Here is a 6,000-nt window from a genome sequence, read left to right as displayed (position 1 = left end):
ACTTGGCATCCTTGTGGATCTCTTATAAAACCATGGGATATGATGCAATTCCCTGAGCTGACTGTGTGGACTTGGCTACGTGGAGCTTGTTGGTGGACTTAAACATGGCCATTGTAGCAGAAAAGGGTTGGAAACCACATGGAGTGTGCTGTGGAGTGAACGAAGTGAAGACTTGCAGATGGTGAACTGAGGAGGAGGAGGGAGTGGAGGGTGAAGGCAATGTTTTTGTTTGCTTGATATTTTTTATATTTATTTACTTACTTATTGGTGCTAGGGATTTGACCTAGGCTCTTGCTCATGCCAAGCAAGCACTCTGTCCTCCGAGCCTCACCCACAGCTCCTGCTGGATTGATGTCACATAGGGAGAGGTTCCGTGGCATAGTCTTGCACTGGTCATTAGAAGTGATGATAACACAGTGACTGAGGTGACAGACAGGGAGTGGAGTCCTTGAGAAGGTGGGGCAAGAAAGGACCCAGAGCAGAAGAGGAGAGGTTAGCCTTTGATAGAAGCAGAGTATTTCTTGCATTGTAATAGGAGGGAAGGCAGAGACAATGGGGCTCCGGCTCTGGCTCCGGCTTGTAGGTTTGATGAGGGAAGGTGTGGGACATCTCCCCGGATGGCTTCTATTCTTTCAGTGAAGCGGGAGAGTTGGATAGCGCGGAATATAAGTACGGGTGGGGGAAGAAGAAGTAAGAATATAATGTACAGGTGCAAATTTCCTATGATGAGTGCTATCATTATGTATATCTAAAGTGTACCAAGAAAATAAAAATAAAAGAGAGAATGGGTGAGAAAGAACAGTGAGAAACATCTTTCTGTTATAGTACATAAAATACCGGAAGCAAGACCCGATTCATTTAGATTCATCTGAAATACCCAACAAGGTGCCAGAGATATTTATCATACATTGTTTGAATAAATTAATTTTAATTATCACAAACAGGAATTCTCCTTAGCTTTAAACCTCATTCTGAAAAGGTGTGATAGCTATTTAGAAAAATTACATTTTTTAAAAGCCCAAACCATAGGAGCTGGGGATTTAGCTCAGAGGCACAGCGCCTGCCTGGCAAGCTCAGGTTGTGAGTTCAATCCCTGGTACCGGAAAAAAACAAAACAAAACAAACAAACAAACAAAAGCCCAAACTTGAAACTGCCAATATTTTCAAGTATCATTTATAGGATAAAATAGTTTATGACTCATTCTAAAGCTATTTTTATTTTTATGGGATTTTAATGACAAAAAGAAACTACTCCTTTCTGAATGCAGGCTGCAGGGCTTATTTTCTGAGAGGCTAACGACAGGGATAGAATTCCCTTCCTTGTGGCGTTTTCCTTCGCCTCCTCTATCTTCTAGCTGGCTGCTCACACCAGAGTCCACACCAAGGGGTTCTGCCCACAAGGAGCCCAGTGATCCCGATTCCCAGAACCCAAAATACGCTTCTGGTTACCTTGCGAGGATTGCTACGGATAGCCCTGATTTGTCCTACCTCTTTTCTCTCTTTTTCCCATTTCTTCTACTTGTAACCTTTGTTTGCTTGCAAGAGGAATGTGAGCCAAAACTTTCAAGTTTGAAAAGTATAAAAAGGAAACAAGTAAAAAAGGAAGGAGCATAAATATTGGACACAACTGGGCAAGGTGACAAAAAGGAATTACTGTGAAAATCTGGAAGGAGGCCAGGATGCAGAATGCTGCACTGTGTGGTTTACAGAAACTGGTGTTCAGCATGCCTCAGTGGTCACACAGAGAAAGCCAGATCATGAGGGTTTGTTTGCTATCCTATAGTCAGCTATGGAAATCTGACATCGATGATCTGTGTTGTCTGTCAGCAAAGCAATATAAATACAAGGAACTGTGGGGCCCTCGCGTGATTTGAATTGCTAGGAGAGGACCCCTTGTGGCTGGAGCAGGAAATATTTCAGATAAGAACTATCTTGGAGGCTGCATTTCTATAAGGGATTTAAAAAGAAAAAATACTTTGCAAAGCTCTTTAAACTTATCTTTCAGATATTTATCATATTTAATTGTTTTAATAACACCAAGTACTATAATAAGGCTTTATCTGTACTGCATCTCTGAGGGGTACAATGTAATTTGCAGCACTTCAGATGTTTATCCATTTAATTCACATATCCACTGAAAAGTAGAAAGAATAGGGCTTTTCATGTTCATTTTGAGGATAGAAAGAAGCACAGAGCAGGTAGGAAACTTATTGTGGTTTTACAGCTAGACAGGCTAGGCTTATAATAGAATTTGGATATCTTATCTTGGATTCAATTCAATAGTTCTGGTTTGAAAACATTCATTATTAAAGCTCTAAAACAAAACCTGCTATTCTGCAAGTGTCAAGTGATTTCTTTATTCAAGAAAAGATGGATTGAGAGACATAAAACTTACTCTTTGTTTCTCTGTGAAAAGAGGCTGTTTCTAGATTCTCCAGGGGGAAAAAACAACTTTAAAAAAAATCCAGGGAAAGACAGTATGTTAGCAACTAAGACTCTTTAGATAAATGTCAATTATGCACATCTTAAAGGAAGCTACATAGAAATGCACTTACTTTGCAGGCTTCCCTGCGAATCATATACAATAAAACCCCCTTCACAGCTGATTCCCTCTGACAATCTCCAGACTCTGCCTTCCCTCTTGGCTCCTCGGTATTTGTTCCAAGAATGTCTGTGGAGCTAATAAATGCTTTCTTTTATTTTGAATTCAGCCCTTTAAGATGAGGGCTGCCAAAACTCAGATGACAGTTCATATTGCAGTTACCAACTCTTATTTTAAAAGCTAGGAGAAGAAAGTCAGAGAAGTACCTATGTCTAAACACCACAGAAATTCAAGTATGGTGTCAAGGAATTGACAACGAATAAGGCAAGAATATTCAGCATTGTTTGGGTGAATATTAAAATATTGATCTGATAAATATTAAGATATTTTTAAAAGGCTACAGGAAATACAAAAAAGGATAGCACTGAGAGATTTTGGGGTAGAAGATTTTTAGGTGGTTTAATTTTAGATTGTTCCCCTTATGACATTTTTGGTAAATTGTCAATTTCATTTCTTTACTGATAATTATGTGGTTCTTCATAGATAATGGAAGCAGAGGGTATGATACTTGATGCAAGGCTATGAGACAGGTGAGCTTTCAGCGGAAAAAATTCTGCCTCAGATGTGGCACACGGCCTTGACGCCATCATCAGCGGCTCCAAATACACGCAATTTTAAAATAGACCTTTTGATGCGAACATTCCTGGGCTCCTGTTATCCCTGCATTATCATTTTCACTTTCAGTCAGTCTAGCTTTCAGCTTTAATTAGAAATGAGGTCCTTGCTTTGGGAGGGGACTTACAGAAGTTTAAATCTAACCCATTCAGGGCTTCCTAACAACTATGTAGGTCTCTAGGCAAAGTATGTGCCTGGCCTTTTTCAACGAAGTATTTTCAGTAACAAGTTGTCAGTGAGGTCAGTGACTAGTGGTTTGGGATTAGATACCACCCACCCTGGCTTGTAGCCTCCCCTTTCTTTCTTATCCTGGGTGAAGAGCGCTCAGCTCCAGTGACTGCCCCACTGTCACTGCCCCTCAGTTGGCTATTCTGTAACTCTGTGACTATCCAGAAGACTTTTTCTCCTCTCAAGGTTCTCTCTTTTTTTTTTTTTCTTTTTCTGGAAAATTCCCTCCAAGAGCTGACTTTTAAGCACTTTTACTTTATAGGAAGCAACAGAAAGGTAAGAGTCAAATTTGTGAAGAGAAGAGCTAGCTTTCAGTACATTCTCATGTCCCTTGAATTGCTGTGTCAGTTATATATTGTAGGTTTAAAATGTGGGGTTCCTGCTGAAGGAACGATCATGTTATTAAATAAAAAGGGACTGTTTGAACTAGTTATGATGAGAAATGTAAGCTTTCATGCTAATTATAGAGTTATAAATAACTTTCAAACTACTGCCAGTGGGGGCTAGTAGCCAAAGGCGCACTTTGCATTCGGGGAGTTTCTGGCTATAAAAAGCTGATTAGGTGCTGTGCAGGGAAAGATAAGACTCGGCCTGGATGCTTGTGCTTTGGCATGGGGCGGGAAAACAGGGATCAAAGATGGAAAATGTTGGAAGGGACTTTACTTTCAACCAAAACTTTATTCATAGTAAATGGACGATGTTTCAAGCAAGATAGTGGTGAAAAGCATTCATTTCTGAATTTAGCGTTTATCTTATATTTGTTATATAATTGACAGTAATATTAGGGGTGAGAGAAGCTGTTTGACCACCCTTTGTAGTCAAACGAAACTCACTGCGTGGCGCGAACGTGGGTGCAGCGATCATGTAGACAGAAGGCGCTGTCTAACGGGGTCTTGGGTGACTGTGAGCAGCTGCAGTAAGCTGCGCTGACAGAATGGGAGGGGATGAGCTCACACGGAAACAAGAGGAACTTGAGGCTGGGCATCAGGAAATTCACTGACCGGAGAGGGTTTGAGTCACTGATTTATGCCGCTGAGAAAGACTTGCGGCATCTGTGGGACACTGGGGATTCAATGGCTGGCTTCAAACCTAAGTGCAAAAATGTGGGTTTCATGCAGGCCTTGGTTCTGGGTTTGTGGCTGTCTTACTCAGACTGACAAGTCAGTGAGTTGAGAGTAGTTCTGATTTGGAGGTGTGGTTATCACTAATAAAATCTGAACAGTGTGTCTGGATGTGCTGCTAAAATTGCACTACTCACTATAAAAATTACTTAGGACAAATTCATTAAATGAGGAAAATGAAAACACAGAGTTATTCTTACTTCCACTTGTTACTTCCTATACAGTCTAAGCTTTCCACATTTTTTGAGTAAAAGATTGGAATTTTTATAGTAAAACTGATTGTTTTTAAGCTACGAAAGTAACAAGTGCTCATTATAAGAATTTTGAAAGCACAGGGAAAAAAATTACCTGTAATCTCACTGTCATTTTCTGTAGTCTTTTTTTTTTTTTTCTCTGCATGGCTTTAAAAGTAGTTGAATAATATTGTAGATAATATTTGAACTTTATTTTTTCTTTTAAGTTTATCCCAAAATATTTTCCATGTAACATTACCTGTTTTAGATATGTGCTATTTTAAAATGCTGTGTAACCTTTTTTCAAGTAAATGGATATAATTTTATAAATCACTGATGAAAAGCTAGGTGCTGTGATATTGTATATTTATTTATGTATGTGTATGCATAGATTATGTATTTATATTTATGATAATCTGTGTTCCTAACTGTGGAGTAGTTGAATTAGAGAGTATTCCCTTTGAAGGCAAAGGATATGATTTTTTAAGATGTGTTTTTGTTTCTCTTTTAATGCATTATAAAGTTTCTCGTCTACCAAATAAAATATTGTCTATGATACATAAAACGTTGTTATTGGGCACATAGATAGCAATACATTAGTGGAAGGATGCAATTTCAACGTATCTACACTTTCACAGACACCAACAGAGCTACATAGCAGAGTGGAAGATGCTTCAGTTCTGCCTGAAACCAATAGATAGTATTACTGTTGGCCACTTTTACTACCTTGGACCTTAGACAAATAGAATTTATAAATAACTTCTGCTGGAAGACCATATATGTATAGTTCTGTTTTATAGGAATTTTATGATTCAACCATGACAAAGAAATAGGAAATAACAGAAAGAAGAATAATAAATACTTCAGTTATAGTACAACTGGGAAATCAGAAGTATTTGGAGGAAATCCGTAGACAGCAGGACAGAAGGAAAAAGGACTGAGGGCACACGCAAGAACAGAAATTTACTATTGGGTTTTTCTATTCAGGGAAGCATAAGCATGGTTAGGGTGGTAATCAAGGAAGATGAATTTTAATCTTTTCATTGTTGAATTTAGGTACCATGTTTATAAAAATATAATATATTGAAGGGAAAAATCTAGGGCATTAGTGATTAAGAAAACAAATCATTGGAGAGAGTAGAGATATCATTATTTGACAGATGAGGTAGAGTTGTGAATCTTAAAGAATGTATTTTGCCCA

At 38.6% G+C, this 6,000-nt stretch overlaps 1 protein-coding gene across 1 annotated transcript in view; it reads left to right on the top strand.

Moving 5' to 3' along the window:
* The first annotated feature begins 3,569 nt into the window (after positions 1-3,569).
* Positions 3,570-6,000, top strand: part of Ctnna3 (catenin (cadherin-associated protein), alpha 3) — a 1,502,556-nt gene continuing 1,500,125 nt past the window's right edge. The window contains exon 1 of the mRNA XM_013514887.1: positions 3,570-3,721. The gene's annotated coding sequence lies outside the window, so the exon portion shown is untranslated. The remainder of the gene's footprint in view (positions 3,722-6,000) is intronic.

This window comes from Chinchilla lanigera, unplaced genomic scaffold, assembly GCF_000276665.1.
Source record: "Chinchilla lanigera isolate Chin_1 unplaced genomic scaffold, ChiLan1.0 scaffold00024, whole genome shotgun sequence".
Taxonomy (NCBI): domain Eukaryota; kingdom Metazoa; phylum Chordata; class Mammalia; order Rodentia; family Chinchillidae; genus Chinchilla; species Chinchilla lanigera.
The sequence above is the reverse complement of the archived record's forward strand: the minus strand, read 5'-3'. Positions and strand labels throughout refer to the sequence as shown.